An 18,591-nucleotide genomic window follows, 5' to 3' on the forward strand; every position below is an offset into this window, starting at 1 on the left:
CAAACAAACAAATATGAGGGGTCCTTGGTGCTCTCTGAGCTTGGTTGTTTTCTTACAGATATTTCATTACCCAGACTAGGTAACCGATAGAGGTTACCTAGTTTGGGTAATGAAATGTCTGTAAGAAAACAACCAAGCTCAGAGAGCACCAAGGACCCCTCAAACATTTATTTCAAAAGTGTGGTCTCAAGCACTGACCTTCCTTCCCCCTCACTCTTTTTAATCAAAGTTTGGTTTTTGTTTTAGTGCAGTTTGATGGGGGAGAAGGAACAGGACCAATGGTGGATTCCTCCCGGTTCGGCCTGGTTCGGACGAGCCGGTAGCGGTGACGATATGATGTCACCAAACTGGTTCTCTTTGTCCGGGAGCTGGGCCCTCCCGCCCGCCCCCATGCTATTCCTACCTTTTATTTCTTCTTTTTTAGCCCAGCCGATAGGTGCGGCAGAGTGGATTGCCGCACCTCAGCTGGGCTTATTCCTAACGCGAATATGCCCAGCTTCGCTCGCATGTGCGTGGCAATCGCGCACGAAGCGCGTGCACAAAGAGAACCGGTAGTAAAGCCGGTTAGAACCCACCACTGAACAGGACCTTAATGGTTTTGCTGGGAGAAATTCAACAAGCCAAACCTGTTTAAAAGGGAATTTATGAACAAGGTGTAACACAAGGAACAAGGCAAGAGAACAAAAGAGATTTGAAAAGGCATCATGAAACCCTCAAGATGATTACCATTAAAATTTAGCCTCCTCTGGTTGGTATTTCTTTACAATAGGTCAGTTGGAAGCCTAATGGTGGCATTAGCACTACAAACTGACCTCGGTTATTTTTAACTCTGGTTAGATTTTTTTTTTTTACACAGCATGCTGTGTAAGTATATATAAATTAGTTTGCTTAGAGTTCAGCATATTGCATAAACTCACAAAATAGATTAGTTCAGTAACCTGGTTAAAGTTTCTATGAAAACAGCCAACAAAATTGGATCTTCTGTTTAGGGTTAATTCATGTCAAAGCCTTGTCTTTGTCCTTAGGAATTTTAGAATATCATCATCTATATCCACAACAACCTGCATGCAATCTGCCATTGTCATGTTTTTCTCAATTGGCATCAGTGCTTGAAGTGACTGAATCCAGTGTCCATTGAGAGCAGTAAATTATTTTACAGGACTTTCAATTTGTCTATCTTTTTGAAAATGTCCTTTCCCAATCGTGGTTCTTTCAGCTAAAAGACACAATGAAGATTTCCAAAAGTGGAATTTCAACAGGAAATAAAACAGCATCAGCAATCAGTGTTAAGATAATAATGGACTCACCTTAAGTGGCTCAATCAGACTCAACTGGATGCTTAGTTTCTCAGATGTTTGAGAAGAAAGACACTAGAATAGTGAGTTTCAGCACCCAATGCTAATCAGATCATATGTTGTCAGCTAGCTGGCACAGGAATCTGATTTTTGAAGAACAGGTTTTTGTTTTTTCAATTAGTTCTGTACTTTCAGTTTTTTGAGCTGATTTTCCAGAGTCTCTATTTTCCATCAATTGTTTCCTGATTCCTTTTTTTTATATCTGGAGATGTTAGGGTTTGGTTCTGTTACAGAACCAAACCCTAACACATTCTCTGCTTCTGAACTGTGCTCATTCCCAAGATGGAAATGGATCCAATTAAAGTGAGGAAGGAAGGAAGGAAGGAAGGAAGGAAGGAAGGAAGGAAGGAAGGAAGGAAGGAAGGAAGTTTAAAGTTCCATATCTACTTGATATAAAGATGTTTTGAAAATGCTTCCTAAATTCCTAAAATGTTTCCTAAACCTGTAACACAGTTTAGAGGAGCATATCCCAAAGGGGTGTGTCCCTTGGACTGCAAGGCGATCAAACTGGTCAGTCCTAGAGGAAATCAATCCTAACTGCTCTTTAGAAGGCCAGATCCTGAAGATGAAACTCAAATACTTTGGCCACCTAATGAGAAGGAAGGAGTCACTGGAGAAGAACCTAATGCTGGGAAAGATTGAGGGCAAAAGAAGAAGGGGATGGCAGAGAATGAGGTGGCTGGATGGAGTCACTTGAGCAGTAGGTGTGAGCTTAAGTGGACTCCAGAAGATGGTAGAGGACAGAAAGGCCTGGAAGAACCTTGTCCATGGGATTGCGATGGGTCAGACACGACTTCGCAACTAACAACAACAAATCCCAAAGGTGCTTTTCCAAAAAGCAACTGGACTTTCTTGTTTTTTTCCTTGAAAACATTTCACTTCTCATCTAAGAAGCTTCTTCAGTTCTTCTTGGATGAGAAGTGAAATATTTTCAGGAAAAACCCAAGAAAGTCCAGTTGCCTTTTGTAAAAGCACCTTTGGGACAACCATAACCTGGATGATTGAGAGGAGCATCTATTGATTTAAAAATGGCAAGATGGCTTGTATTTATAGCTTCAGACAATTGGGCCAAAGTACTCTTTTCCCCCACTATGGGACAACCATATTTCCCTTACAATGGGGCTGCAATGCACTACATAGCAATAGTACTATAGCAATAGCACTTAGACTTATATACCGCTTCATAGTGCTTTTACAGCCCTTTCTAAGTGGTTTACAGAATCAGCTTATTGCCCCCAACAATCTGGATCCTCATTTTACCCACCTTGGAAGGATGAAAGGCTGAGTCAACCTTGAGCCTGGTGAGATTTGAACTGCCAAACTGCAGTTAGCAGTCAGCTGAAGTAGCCTGCAATACTGCAGGACTACATCCCATTGGCAGACCATTATAATGCTCTTTTGGAAACCTGTTGATATATGGTGATGAACAGAATTATCACAGAAACAATGTACCCACTCCTACATACACACATGCACACATAGGATGCTGATATTTTCAAAATTAGCCCCTTCTGTGCTTTTATGCTTTTTCTTTTTTAAGTTTTTTCTCTTGGGTGACCTGAAATATTTGTTGTTGTTGTTGCATTTATTATTTATTACAATTGTGTACGTCCTGTCTTTTAAAATTAAATACAGTGATTTATAAGCATTATATATATATATATATTTACAAACAAATAATTTAGAGGATCCTTCTAGTAAGGAAATCACTGAACCTCCTGAGAACGCTCTCACTTCTTTCCTAATTTCCCATTTTTCCAAAACTAAACAAGTGGGTGTGATGGTAATTATATACTGTAGAACTAGCTGAGGAAGTGGCAGTCTGAAAACACTCTTCTTTTGAAATTAGGCAACTCCCTTTCATTTACTGCATGATATAAAAATTGTCCTCTAACATAATAAGCAGGACATGAGAATCAGGATTGGTAGTCACTTATCTTTGCTATTGGTTTGCAAATGTGAGTGCATGCACCATCTCTGCACATCTGCAGAGCCTTCCGCGGATGCACAGAGCGCCAAAAATGAGATGTATTGACATGCGGGCGGGTCGGCGGAGTCTCCCACAGCTGCCTCTACCGGTTCTCCCAAACTGGATAGAACCGGCTGAATATCACCACTGATGAGAATGCTGTTTTGGCAGAATTTTGAAGCGGACACTTGATCTGATAGATGGGAACTAGAGATTTTTCTTTTGCAATTATGTTTCTTTTCTTTTTATACTTTTACAGAAGTACCCAAATTTATCTTTTGAGCAAGAAAATCCTTCCTTCCTTCCTTCCTTCCTTCCTTCCTTCCTTCCTTCCTTCCTTCCTTCCTTCCTTCCTTTTCTAAAAGTCGATTCTGTTTATTATCTTGAAAAGGGCACTAAATGCATTTACAATTGACTAGGGGGAATTATTCTTCTTGCTTCAGTCTCCCAGATTAAGCTGTTGGCCTTTGCTAAGATGTTAAGCAATGTCCTTCATGGTATTGCAATTCACTTAAAAATAGATTATTGCTAAAACTGCTTGTACAGATTGAAATTTTCACGACAATGCTTCCCGCTGGCTTCACATTTTGTTCGATCCTGTTGCTTGAATATTTTGCAGTACATATTTGCAATGTGGCACCACTTCTTTCAAAAGATTAGAAGCCTCACCAGTCCTGTGAGACTTGTGTCAGCATCTGATTTCATGCACAGGGTAATCTTTAAATATTAATACAGAGCAAGGTCACGCTCCTTTTAACCCCCAAAATGGAGTTAGTAAATCATGTTCTGGCAATGTAAAAAAAAAAAAAAAAAAAAGTCAGGCCACATAACTCTTTGTTTAGGGCAAAGCCTAAATTCAGATTATACTAAATTGGCTACAGCATGTTTATAAGTTTGTGTAACATGGAACTAAACTCAGCTTTGAAAGCAGTAATGAGAAAGGAATTATTGTGTATAATAGTAATAAAATGTTAGAAGTTTCCAGACCAAAACCTAAGATTCATGACAATATACAGATTTTTGCCAGGATCCAACAAAAGAAATGTGTGTATATAAGTTTTATAAATATAATTTTTATTAAAACTTTTAAAAATGAAAATAAAAACTAATACAAGTTAATATAAACTAAGGAAGAAAAACGTGCAAGAAAAGAAAAAAGAAAATAGTAGAAAAGAAAATATGGAAAGAAGTGGCTCCTGATATTCTTCAAAGCAATTATAAATACAAATATATTTTAACCTCTCTTTTGAAAGTTATGTCACATTACTCTTCTTTCTATAGTCTATCCTGATTAATCATCAAAATCAGAAGTTTATTTTGTCAGTAATTTGTTTTAAGTCTGCAATCAGTTGCTTTATAGATTCTTCTATTTTCTTAACTTCTTCTTTTTTAGATTCTTTTTAAATCCCTGAAAATCCTTCTTCCTTTTCCTTTTTATCTGTTCCAGATACCTTTTTGCCAAATTCTTCAAATATGTTCTGCAATAAATCTGGGGAAAAGTCTTTATCTATTTCTCAACCCCTGCATCCTTCTCCCAATTTGGCAGCTTCCTTGTGATGGTGAGAAAGTGAAAATATGTCAATTATTATGGTGAAAATAAAAGAGAGAGTTCTCCTTGTTTTCCTGTTTTGCTTCACTCGATCTTTGAAACTTTACTCCCAATTAGTTCTCCATAATTAGTGTCATAATTCAGTTCATATTGTTCTTATCTTCTTGACTTGTAAAATCCACGAATTATTACTGATCTTAAAATCAACAATCATCATTCCCACAAATGTCCAGTATGTTAGTGTATTTAATTGGATTACATTCAAAGGCATTTTCATCAGGAAAAAAAAAAATAAAGCAATGTCCCCTTTGTCTATTTAAAGCTCTCTTTTTTTTAGATCACAGTCTTGTTAAACCTTTTGCTTTTAAATTGAAATTCTTTAAAATGGTGGAGTAGTAGGGGTGATGTTCCACTTCTTAATTTCCAAAAGAAGGCATTCACTGAAAGCCTTTGATCTTCACAGTTGTTTGGAATATCCTTCTTAGGCTGTAAAGTAAGTAAACCATAAGTTTTTAAGACAGTGAAGCTTTTGTCAATCAAATGTCCATGAAGGCTGCACAGATGTTAATAGCACATTAGCACCTGAGCTGTTCAACCCACAACTGACCACAACAAACTAAATCACTGTGGGCCCCTTGTCAGCCCCTCATGAGGAGTAGGTCTTTCAGAACAAAAGTGGCTGATTTCTATTTCTCCTGAGAAATTTCTGTCAGTGAGATCCATGTCCTAGCTAGCAATTCCACCGCACACACAGAATCATCTAATCAGTCGTAACACCTCAACTGGAAGCTGCCCAGTAAAAAAACATGTTGGCTTCACATATCCTTAAACACATTGCCATACATTTCTAACCATATTCAATGGATGGATACATAAATTAATACAATGAAATGGGTTCTGTCACACTAAAATCATAGTGTGTTATATCTATGCATATCACCCAAGCTCAAAGCTTGTACAGTTCCTGTAATGTGGCATCCAATTTACAGTTAATAAAGCCCTAATCTTTAGGAAGATTTAATATAAACCAGCTAAATTCCAGAAAGGTTAAATGCCATGTAGGGGTACATTTACATACATGCAAGCACACTAACATCCTTTGTCTCTACCATGGAATCACAGCTTCGCAGTCAAGAGCCAAAATGATTCCAAGTTCTTAACCTATTGGAGTTTTATATATCAATTTATATTTTGATAGAAACATTGACATACTGAAAGCAACATTATGCCACAAATATGGTATCTTAATGTTTTTATAATCACCTCCTGGATACTATACTTGCTCCTGTTAAAAGGACAGAAAGAAATGCATCCTTTTAGCTCTGTCTTTATCATGCCTCTTCTTAAAAAACAAAACAGAATTCATACTAGTTTTATTTTTTTGCAACTTTATTGTACTGGGCAGTGGGCAGTAAATCTTGCCCCAAGTCTTAACTCTGTGTATCAGAGTGAAGTCACTTCTAGTGGCATTTCATTAGTGGAGAAGTGACAAACGACAATAAACATAATTTGCTGATAATATAATACTTTGACTTTAAAAAAGAACAAAGAAAAAGCATACTCAATTATAACGATGTGAGATTTTGTACAGCATTACTTGATATTTAAATATTTCCACAAACAGAAGCCAAATATTCAGGGTTGCAGGAGGGGATGGACAATGGCGGTCAGTTTGAACAAAGCTAGAAATGATGGCCAAAGCTCTTTGGATATTTAAAAACCCCAGTTCAGTAATAGGATTCTGCTTGAGTAGAGCAGAACTGATGAAAAATAATTAGCATGATTTTAAATATCCTCTTAAAATACATTGTAAATTTCTCCGCTCCCCAGGAGACCAATATAGGCTCTCTGCAAGCAAAACAATGACTTCTACAGCTTACCAAGCAGCAGACAGAATTATTTAGCAAGTCCTGCACTAAGTTCTCTAGGCTAAAAATGAGAAAAACTCAGGGAAGAAAAAAAGAGCTGTCTTAAGTTTCAGTCAATATTTACCTCCTGGGTTAATAAATTGTGATCCTGACCTTCAGCAAAAGTCAATATCTCCTTATTATATGTACGCACCTTCTACACCGTTCGTATTTGCCCAGGTTCATCATATAATGAGCCAACTGTTTTCGGCGGCATCTTCACTTTAATTGCAAATGTCTGGACAGAGGAATCATTCATCTCTCATCGAAGCAGCTGAAGTGTCAGGAAACTAGTCACACTATGGCATATTCTACTTTTCCCTTCCTAATTGAAGTGAACCTGACCTCATCTATGGGGTGCATTTAGGTGAGGCGATAAGCAGAGAAATAACAATGAAAAGAGCATCTCAGATAAGAAGTTTTCACGAAGAGTTTCGGGTTCTGATTGTAGCATTTCAACAAAGCAAGAAAGGCCAATAGAATATAAAAGTTAAAGGCACATCCTACCGGGAAATTTTCTAGTACAAAGTGCATTGAAATACTTGAGTTATTATTCAAGGGGTTATTCTCTTGCATATGTTCCCTGTATGTACCAAAAATTTACCTCAGATAATTCTTTGATTATTATCTTTCTGGTTTGTAGAAGTAGTATGGCAATTCCAATTTCTACATTTGGTTTTCCACCTCCTATCACTTCTTTTTTCCTCATTACGCACTATTCAACACCATGAATGAGAAGCTGAAACACATCCAAATTATTTATAAATTACGTACATCAAATTTGTGTATGTCATTTGATTATATGGCAGTGAAACTTTATTATTTTACCTTATCTACTATATATCTAATAAAGGAATGAATGCACTATTTCTCCCATACTGTAAAAAAAAAAAAAGATATACCAAAGCTCTACCAAACTCCACTGGTTTTTAAGAACAATGTTTCCTGGAAATGTACCACTTTGAAAAGGGAAGATCAAATCGCATGTTTTAAATATCTACCAAGATTAATATCAATATCAATTTCAATTGAACTTGACTGATTGATGATGTGCTACCAAGTCAGTGCTGAATCAGATATTCTGGAGTTTTGGGGTTAGAATACACTTGCTATGGACTATATCTATCTCTGGACAATATATTTCTTGCTTGAATGGGCCCAAGTGTAGACTTACCTACTTGCACAGAGGTTCATCTTAACTGGAAGAAATGGTTCTTTTAAACAAGTTTTCTAGCAATACTTCTGAAACAATAAAAATTTGAAGCTGCATTTGAATATAATACTGTACCTATTTTTATACATATTGTCTATCATGTGTGGTATTTTTATAAAAGTGTCCCCTTATTTTGGACTCATTTTAAAATTAAAATAGGGTAAATCATAATTCAGCATATTACACTGAACTCTAAGCTGGCTTTATTAAGTTTCTTTGATAGCCTTGGAACACAAAGAATTGATGTGTGTTTTTTTTTTTTTGACAAGTAGACAAATAGTGGCAAGAACTTAGAATGGATGTGGGTATTTTCATGTGGTAGTAAATATGTTGGAAGATTGCTGTAATGAAAAGATGACCAAGAGAAGGTCAATATGATGACAAGGCAGGCTATTTTTATCTCACCTGATTAAGCCTTGTTAATTATACACAACAAAGTCTCAATAATTGTTTTCTATCCAGTTCTAGGTGCCTAGATAATTGAATTACAGTATATAAGATTATGGGTATTTTGCTTGTATTTGCCCTTGAGTATTTTGTAAATAAGATTACATAAAGGAATGCCTTTAAAATGTCTTATTTGGTTCTTTCAACAATATCTGCATCCTTAGCATCCAAGCAGTGATTACTAATGCCAAGCCTACTAAAGGTATCTCTTCCACCCATTGTTGACCTAGTCTTAAATTATTATTTATTCTTCCATTTAATCATTTGTAGGATTGACAAGCCACTCTCCATCGATAGTTCACAGCTTATGAGATGCTAAGTCCAAGTTCAGGATTTGAGCTGAGCTGTTTTCCAAGGTACCCTCTTATTTTCTCATCAGAGTGTGCAAATTCTGTTTGATAAAAGAGACACTCGGATGTGAGGAGAATACATAAGTGAAGCTTGTGAAGTAACTCTTCTTTCATTAGCAATCTCTCTAACTGTTGCTATGGAATTTGACCATAAAGGGAGAGATAGAATCGAGCTGGGCAGAAGAACTAAAATAAAAATGGAAGATTATGTAGTTTTCTGATTTTTTTTTTTAAAGAAAACCTTCAGAATTGTCAGTTACCTCAGCAGCACTGAAAGTAAGGCTAGACTTGTTAAATTTATTTTAGGTGTGTTTCAGAGAAGAAATTGGATGGGTCATGCAAAAACCTAGATTGGTAAATCGTGGCTAGAAGCTAGCAGAATCTAGATTTTTTTTTTTTACCCCCAAACAGAGTAGTTTCATTGATGAGATGCTTTAAGTTTCTTTTTTTCCAGATATATCTTGTACAACTTGATAACCCACATTTCAAAGGGCATGTAGCTTGTTTTATTTTGTATCTTTTTTTAAATTGGCATTTATATTTATGCTGTTCTTATTGTTTTATTGTTTGATATAGTCATCTAGCCAGAATTCTTTGCTTAAGATAGACAGCCAAATACATTTTCCAAATAAATAAATAAATGGATGGATGGATGGAGAGAGGGAGAGAGAGACTGTACAACTGCCCCATTCACCTAAAATTGATGTTTCTAAGCCAGGGACACTGTATAAGAAGAGAACTTTAAAATACATTTATTTATTACTAGATGTATTTTCATTTATGTCTATTTAATTAGGATTACATTTCATCTTTCATTCAAGAACTCATAGCGGTGTGTGTGTGTGTGTGTGTGTGTGTGTGTGTGTGTGTGTGTGAGAGAGAGAGAGAGAGAGAGAGAGAGAGAGAGAGAGAGAGAGAGAGAGAGAGAGAGAGAGAGAGAGAGCAACAACAATAACAAAAAACAGAGTAGAGAGGGTTGTGCAGTGTTTCCAACTGCAGTGGGAGAACATAGGAGAGTGAAAAGAAAACTGGTTAAAAAGATTTCCTGTAGAGAGCAGCAGGCATATCATCTTGCTTCCCCAGTGTAGCTTTTATAGTTCTAAAAATGTCATGAGGGTAACTTCTTCATTTTTTAAAAAATATGTTTTATAAATAAGTGTTCTTTTAAAAAAGTAAAATAAAAAAGAAACCATACGAGGTGTAAGACAACTTAGTGATAAGAAACCAAAAGATAAGACTCCCCATTGAATAGCAAGGCTGATTATACAGGCAGTGTTAATATATGGCTCATTAATAACATCATGTACTCAGAAGGAACCTAACCAAATCCAAAACTTTTTCTGTGAGATTCGAATTCAGCTTTTTGCTCGCATCCATCGTTGCTTGATAACAAAGCCACATTAAGCAGAATTTTGCTTATGGGAATAAGACATCACTTAAATCCCCATTACATTTGGTAAAGCTTGTGAACAGACCAAATGGCCTTTTCTTTATGAGCAACTATGCCTAATGTCTTTCCTCTCCCTTAATTGTTTTCTTGTGGTGATTAACCTTCACCTAGAATCTTTTTGTTGATTTTCCAAACTGTTCCCATAGGGTAGCAATGCATAGGTAAAGCAATGTTACAATACAGGAAAGAAACCTTCCTTGTCGAGAGAATTTCCAAATAGTTCTTTTCTGAATCTAACCACAGAGTGGTTAGCTCATTATTGTAATTGTTGGGATAGGCAGGCTTACTTCTCCCCTACCCATATTTCTAATTTTAATTTATTTATTTTTTAAAGTTTTGTATTAAATTTCTATGGAGAAATTGGTTGTCCCAAGAAGGCTCCACACCCATTTGCTCTACTCAGGTGACCCTGAGTACACAGATAAACCTCCCAGTGGCCTCAAGGACTCTCTAAAAGAATGCAAATAATCAGCTGTCTGCATGGAATATAAATCCTTCCATTCCCTACCATCCAGTCAGAGCTGAAGAAGCTTCTTGGATGAGAAGCGAAACGTCTTCAAAGGAAAAAAAAATAAGTCCAGTTGCCTCCTGAAAAAGCAGCTTTGGGATATTGTATTAAATTGTTATCAAGTTCTATTTTGCAATTTCCTACTAGGAAATGAGGACATAGGACTGAAAAAAAATGTTTCTGATATACCTGTGGAAGGAAGGATTGGGAGAAGGAAGTCCAAGTAAGCACTATCTCTATTTCAGGGATGTCAAACTCAAGGCCCGCAGGCTGGATCCAGCCCACAAGGTGCTTAGATCTGGCCTGCGGTGCCTCTGCCAGCGAAAACGGACCTCAGGAGGCTGCAACGGCCTCCTGCGACCCTCTGCCAGCAAAAATGGAGCTCAGGAGGCTGCGACGGCGACGAGGCTGCAGTGGGTTGCAGGAGGCCGTCACAGCCAGAAATGGAGCTCGGGAGCCTGTTTTCACTGGCAGAGCAGTCGGGCCGCCATAGGCGCCCCTGACATGAATGTCATTGAGCAGGCCACACCCATCCCGGTCCCCTGAGGTCAAATACAATCCTGATGCGGCCCTCAATGAAATCGAGTTTGACACCCCTGCTCTATTTGGTTAAATGGTGTAAAAAACTCAGCCATCGCAAGCTTGTGTTCAACAGAAAGCTCTTAAAAATCAGCCTTGCCTTTAGCATCCTGACTGAAAGAAAAATGTTTATAATGTATATATTACATTGATTTCTTCTCTTTGATCAATAGCAAGATTGACTGTCCTAATTTGAGTCAAATTTCACCTCTTTGGGTCACCAAACCTCAATATTGATTCCAACGGAAGACAATATCTATTTAATACTTACCTCCATGTTAAGCCAGCTGCCTCAAATTCTTCTGAGCGTTCTCCCCCATTCCCCCACCTCATCCGAGAAACAAAAAATAAATTTCTTCCTTTTTTCTTTGGCTCTTCATATGCAACAACAGCCATGTTTCTTTCCTCTACATCAGTCAGCCGGTGGGCCAAAGCTTTAACTTGAAACTTATTGGAAAAGAAAAGCAAGATGTGAAAAATTCTAATTAGTCATCCTAAAGAGAGGCTTTGATTTTCTCCAAGTTTCATTAAGAAACCAAACTAACTCAGCCTCGTTTATAATTCAATATCCTTGTCTCCATAAAATGTAACAGATGTTCTACACCTGTTAAACGGAAGAGACAGCCTGCAACTAAAGACATTTAACCTGCAAACAATAATAAATGTTTTCAAGTTTTTTTGGAAGAGTTTAGTGGCATGGTATGAATCATTGGGAGGGTTGGTGGGGGAAGATGTTCAAATGCAATTTCCCAAATTTGGTGGTAGCAAATCTATCTCCACCTGACTGTAACATCTATTTGGGTCATAAATTATATCAATAGCAATTAAAATATGCAGAACCTTTTTTCCCAAACCTAGGCAACATCTCATTCTTGAATGACAAACTTGAGTGGAGCCAGATGGGATAAATTTGTCTAATTCCCTTTTCATAGGTCATCTGTATAATTTAATGGAAAACAACAAGAGTTGGCAGCTATGCTATATGAGTGTGCTGAGAACAAATTATGAGGCTCAGGTTGGACAGAAGTATGCAACAAAGAAGACACGATTCTACGCATTAAATTAAGAAGGGAATTTTAGCCAATGCAGCTTTTTGTGCTATGGGAATAAAAAAAGAAAAGAAGTGTCTCTGACTGCCAACAAACTCATATTTTTTATCCTAGACTAAAACTACTTCACCCAATAATTCACATATTGTTTGCTACTCCTTGACATTTTTCATTGCGGTCATGCTTTGAAGTTGCCAACCTCCGGTTACTGTCTACTACAATAGAGTGGGAAGTGATGTAAATATGCCACTCCAATGTATAAATCTGGTACAATAACCTGCATTATCAAACAACATAAACAAATAAGAACATGCATACAGCAATGCCATCCACAAATAACATGTTGAACATTTCTATACTTAGATCAGTAATGCAATTTATGTAACCAAATTCACGTCTGCCTTTCTTCCACTGGGGTCACAGAAATACATATCAAACTGTTGGTTTTTTTTCAATTCAAGGACAACAATTCTGCAGCAGAGTAATTCTTAAGTATCAGGTTAATTGTTACTGTAGTTTGTTTAGTCATGTCATACTGACTTATACCAATGGCGGCGTTCATACAATACACCAAGCCAAAGCAAGCTAATCTCATTTCATCAATCTAGCCTCTGTTTTGTACAGTAAATGTGAAGACATCCTCAGGTTGACTCCTGGAAACTTCTTACAAGGTTTTGGAATATGGAAATATTCCAAATGGAATATTCCTAATATGTCCCAGTGCCTGGAGGCCGTGCGGGCCTGGATGGGGAGAAACAGGCTCCGACTCAACCCTTCCAAGACCGAGTGGCTGTGGCTTCCGGCGTCCCGATATAGCCAGCTGGTGCCATCGCTGGCTATTGGGGGCGAATCACTGGCCCCCACAGAGAGGGCTCGCAACTTGGGCGTCCTCCTGGATGCACGTCTGTCTTTAGAAGAGCATATGACGGCCATGGCCAGGGGGGCTTTTTATCAGGTTCGCCTGATACGCCAGTTGCGTCCCTTTCTAGATCGTGCCTCCCTACGCACAGTCACTCAGGCTCTCGTCACCTCCCGCCTGGACTACTGCAATGCTCTCTACATGGGGCTCCCCCTGGGGTGCACCCGGAGGCTCCAGCTGGTCCAGAATGCGGCCGCGCAGGGGATTATGGGACCGACGGGGCGCTCCCATTTGACACCTCTCCTGCACGAGCTGCACTGGCTCCCGGTGGTCTTCCGGGTGCGCTTTTAGGTGTTGGTGACCACCTTTAAAGCGCTCCATGGCTTAGGGCCGGGGTATTTACGAGCCCGCCTTCTGCCACCAATAGCCTCCCACCGGCCAGTACACTCACACAGAGAGGGCCTCCTCAGGGTGCCGTCCGCCAAACAGTGTCAGCTGGTGACCCCCAGGGGGAGAGCCTTCTCTGTGGCGGTGCCCGCCCTCTGGAACTACCTCCCCCCAGAGATACGTACAATATCAGACCTCCGGACTTTTCGTCGGGCCCTGAAAACTTATTTATTTCACCTAGCCGGGCTGGCTTGATCCCATAGTTTTGGTTAATTTTAATTGATTTTAATTGGGTTTGTTTTAAATTGCGGCCAAAAATATTTAATTATTTTTAAACTGTTTTTAAATTTTGTATGTTCTGTTTTATTCTGGCTGTTCACTGCCCTGAGTCCTGCTGGAGAAGGGCGGTATACAAATTGAAACAAACAAACAAACAAACAAACAAACAAACAAATAAATAAATGGAAATAGTTTGCCATTGCCTTCTTCCAAAACGTTTCTTTTTAACTCCCCAAACTAGTTTATCAACACCAGCAACTTTGGAGAGAATCCCATTCCAGTTGTAACCCAATCCTTTTTAGCTTTTTTGAGATCAGCCAACATCAACTAGCTACTGCCAACCTGTATGACAGTGGACTACAATTTATCCTCTATCTGAGCTGCAGATTGTAAGCTGACTCTATAGTCACCTTTTTACAAAGAAACAAATGATTTTCCAATTTTGCCATGTATTCAGTGTAGGATCAATGGAGGAGGATATTTTGTAGGCAGAAGAGAATGCAGATAGCATGAAAACACATCAAGAAATATAGCTAAGCATAAGATTTTCAACAAATTCAATGCTACGTTTTTAAGACTGATGGCAAGTTATCTTTCTTATATGCTGGTCAGGGACCCTAATAAATTATTAATTGAAGTAAATAATTGACTATTCAGTGTGTTTTTTTGCTGATAGCACAGAAACAGAGTTGAATGGTCGAGTCAATCTTGCTGCATTAAATAGATGAAGAATTTGATTGTGTGAACCGTCCTTGGATTGGAACAACCTTTCTTCCTTTTCGGACTTTTACAAAATGGATACCTGACCTGAACTACTCAGAGTGTACACCAATCATGAAATAAAACATGATTGTCTTTCATCCCCCAAAATCAACATGAAAGCCTCCTACCATCAATCTAGGACAAGTAATATTTAGCACTGAGAAAAGAGGATATTTGTGGCTTCGGGTTGAACTGTGGGGTCCTTGGTGCTCTCTGTGCTTGGTGGCTCTCTTTCAGATGTTTCATTACCCAACTAGGTAACGTGATCAGTGCACCACTTCCAGATCACACCAGAGTATTTCAGATGCCACTGTTGATAGGCAAAGAGCTCCTGAAAGTTGCATTTGTCTCTCTGATTGGCTTTCCCAGAAGAATTTTGTAGGGGATGGTGTAAAGTTACAGTTCTGTATTACCAGATGTACAGTTCTGGTAAAATTAGAAGTCTGTGCTTGGAGAATGTTGTTGCCTTGTCACCCTTGGCCAGGTTTAAATTGGCATTCTTATCACAGGATTGTTGGCATGATATGACTTGCATATGTCTCATGATCAGCTGGCAGCTTTTTGATTAAAAATCAGATGCCAACAACCGCACCAATTGGTATAATTGCCAAGGTGGCACAAAAGAGGAGGAAAAGGGAAATCTTTAAGTAAGACTTTTGAAAGGGAACCCAAGGGTGCCAACTGTATGTCCCATACGCGTGTGCAAAAATAAACAAAAATGACAAGAACCGTGCATTGTCATTTAATACCGTATTATAAAAAGCTACTAATTAAAACTTTGCAGGTTCAGTTGGTCAAGTTTCATGGCTGAGTGCATTCTGTGAGAACATGCTTCAGCCGGCATTTATGAGATTAATTTGTAAGCTCTTCAGATTCTGAATCTCTGAGGTTTATGCTGTCTGTGTGCTGTTTGCATAATGCAGTTTTATAGTGCTAAACCATCACTATAAAGGGATTATTTTCATATTCAGCACATTAAAGATCTAGTGCTATTCACAGATACCATACTGTGCTTATTCCAGAGATAACAGGTAAAATGTCTCTTGCTCTGATTAGCTGCAAAGCTAACATAAGATCATGAATGTCTTGAGAAGGAATATCGCTCTGGTGAAATTAATTCCCCAGTGGTTTTATTAAAGTTTTAAAATTGCATTATTTCCCCATCATATTTGAAAGTCTTCACTGCCTTAAACTTAAGCTGTAACCCATGGCTTGCCATCTTCCCTGGAGGGTCTAGATGTGGCATCTCAGATTTATTGTGTGATCTCAGTATGTTACAACATCTCTCCTGACTAATGCATTATTGCAGTACTTACACAGACTCCCAAGTGCCACGGTATTGATTAGAAAATCACCCATCTGCATATTCATACCATCTGCACTATTCAAAAGAAAAACATTACATGATAATATTGGTTTTGTTTGAATGGAAATTCAGGAAATGATAATAGAACAAACTATAATTTATTTGTGTGTGTGTGTGGGTATTGCACATACATGCACTTGTTTGGAATTGCAAAATAGACTTACAGCAATACCACAAGAGGATTTAAGGTAGAAATATTTCCTTGGCATTAACAGCATTAAAAGACATTATAATGTGTAAATGTAAAAAGAAAAAAAAGGTATCCATTCTTAAAAATCCAAATTTCTATTGGATTTGGAATAGAAATAGCAAGTGAGGGGTACATTTCAAGAGCTTTGCTTTGCTTTGTTGCAACATCTAATGGCAAACAACTCACCAGATCTTATCTGCAAACAGTTCCGTTGACCACTAGATGGCAACAAAGAGACAACTCTAACCCTTTGCTATCATATGGAGAAACAGGATTTTATTGCAGCCCAGTTTTGGTAACGCAAAGCATGCCTTTCATTCAGGAGGTAGATGCATTATCCAGTTTGTTTGGTGAGTCATGCTATTGATATTCACCATGAACTGAATCTCCAATTCATTCTCCAAGTATAGATCAGGTAGCCCAACAGCATCATTGGGAGGTGGAGTTTTGAAAAAGTGAATGGAGACTCATTGGTCCAGAATAATGTGGTTACTATACTGATTCATTTTCCTCCTCCTCTCCATCCTCCTTATAGGTCCAGAATGATGCAGCTATCATATTGATTATTCCTTCTCCTCCTCCAGACAAGAAGCAATGGATGGAAACTAATCAAGAAAAGAACCAACCTAGAACTAAGGAGAAATTTTCTGACAGAGCAATTAATCAGTGGAACAACTTGCCTCCAGAAGTTATGGGTGCTCCAATCTTGGAGGTTTTAAAGAAGAGATTGGACAATCATTTGTCTGAAATGATATAGGGTTCCTAGCTGAGCAGTGGCTTGAACTAGAAGACCTCCAAGGTCTCTTCCCACTCTGTTATTCCTCCTCCTCACAGGTCCATAAATCAAACAAATCACAAATGTAATGGGTGGGGCAAGGATGACACATTTATAACAATTCACAATCCAAGGGGGAAGAAAAAGAAAGGAAGGAGGAATTTCTTAGGTAGATATCATCAAATATTGGATGGAACCTCCCACAAAGAGAAAGATGTGAACAATATATAAATTTTTATATAAGACAAATAAACCATGTACCCTGTAATATGTGTATGTACTATACATAAACATTCATTTTATTTTAAAGTATGTATATTCAACAATAATCAATAACAATTAATAATAATATACAATCAATAGCCTGAGTGGCGTAGGAGGCTAATGCCTCCTACTAAGGCAGCATTTAACATCCAGCTGCCTGCAATTACTGTGAGTTCAATTTTCACCAGGCTCAAGGTCGACTCAGCCTTCCATCCTTTCTAAGGTGGGTAAAATGAGGACCCGGTTTGTGGGGGCAATAAGCTGACTTTGTATAAAACATACAAAAGTATGAAGGCTATTGCTTAACGCATTGTAAGCCGCCCTGAGTCTCCGGAGAAGGGCGGCATATAAAAATAAATAAATAAATAAATAAATAAATAAATAAATAAATAAATAAATAAATAAATAAATAAATAGATGCAGAATAAGAACTGGCCAGTGTACACTCATTTTCACTATTTCCAGTGTGGATATGCTTCTTGGATAAGATCCTTGTTATATTTGAAACTATCCTTATAATAAAATAATGGAAGATACCAGTATAGCAATGAACATTTGTGTGGGAACTTTTATCACATAACATTGTTGAAAGAAATGTCCATCTGGGTTCAGTTCCAAGTGGGGAGAAAGACACTGGAAACATGGCTGCTTGGAAAACTGGTTTAATGCAGCAGAATCATTAAGCACATGGTCCTGGTGCAGTTGAACACATGGAGTGAAGAGTGGGTGTTATTTATACCCTCTCTTGGGCTTTGAACTTGAGCTTCCTGTTACTGTGGCAAGGGCAGGTATTCTATTGGTTGCTGTAGGGTTCATGTGCAAATCCTAGGAGTTAGGAGTTTGTCTGAGATAAGTCTGGTTGAACTGTGCTGGGTGATGTAATGAAGGGGCTTGGTTGTGCCATGTGGTGAGTTCTGTTGCTCCTATTATGTCCTGAGGGTCATGTCTTAATCCCATCAGCCTGGAGCTGAGGTCTTTTGTTTTGTAGATAGGCTGGCCCAGTCTTAATATGCACCAAATATCTGCTGGGGGCAGGGAGCTGCTCTTTGTCTTTAAAAACCTGTTTCTCCTTTTCTCATCCAGGGAAATATAATATTCTGCCTTTTTAATATTTCTTAAAATATTTCATTCTTCTAGGAGGGGTAGGTGCTAACTTTCTTCAACATGAATTACTTGAATTTAAATCATGAATTTGGAATAGAAAGCAAAATTGTATCAGATCTTTTAGCAGACTTATATGTTACTATTGAGAGAGAGAGAAAAAAAAATACAAAAGTGCATGCTTTCTTTTTAGCTATACAAAAAAGGAAGCCTGAATATTAGGGAAATAATC

At 38.1% G+C, this 18,591-nt stretch overlaps 2 long non-coding RNA genes across 3 annotated transcripts in view; one reads left to right on the plus strand and one right to left on the minus strand.

Annotated features, from left to right (window-relative positions):
• The window catches only part of LOC117677217 (uncharacterized), a 119,666-nt gene extending 101,968 nt beyond the window's left edge, over positions 1–17,698 (plus strand). The window contains exon 3 of the long non-coding RNA XR_009622150.2: positions 16,755–17,698. This is a non-coding gene — a long non-coding RNA (uncharacterized LOC117677217). The remainder of the gene's footprint in view (positions 1–16,754) is intronic.
• Positions 4,472–18,591, minus strand: part of LOC117677216 (uncharacterized) — a 53,408-nt gene continuing 39,288 nt past the window's right edge. The window contains exons 4-7 of one of the 2 annotated variants that reach the window (XR_004594699.3): positions 15,980–16,039; positions 11,599–11,774; positions 7,385–7,519; positions 4,472–5,359 (exon numbers count right to left, since the gene is read on the minus strand). This is a non-coding gene — a long non-coding RNA (uncharacterized LOC117677216). Of the gene's footprint in view, positions 5,360–7,384; positions 7,520–11,598; positions 11,775–15,979; positions 16,045–18,591 lie in introns of both variants that reach the window. The other variant, XR_004594698.3, reaches the window with a different exon arrangement.

This window comes from Pantherophis guttatus, chromosome 3 (genome assembly GCF_059756535.1).
Source record: "Pantherophis guttatus breed Tessera chromosome 3, ASM5975653v1, whole genome shotgun sequence".
NCBI classification, from domain to species: Eukaryota; Metazoa; Chordata; class Lepidosauria; order Squamata; family Colubridae; genus Pantherophis; species Pantherophis guttatus.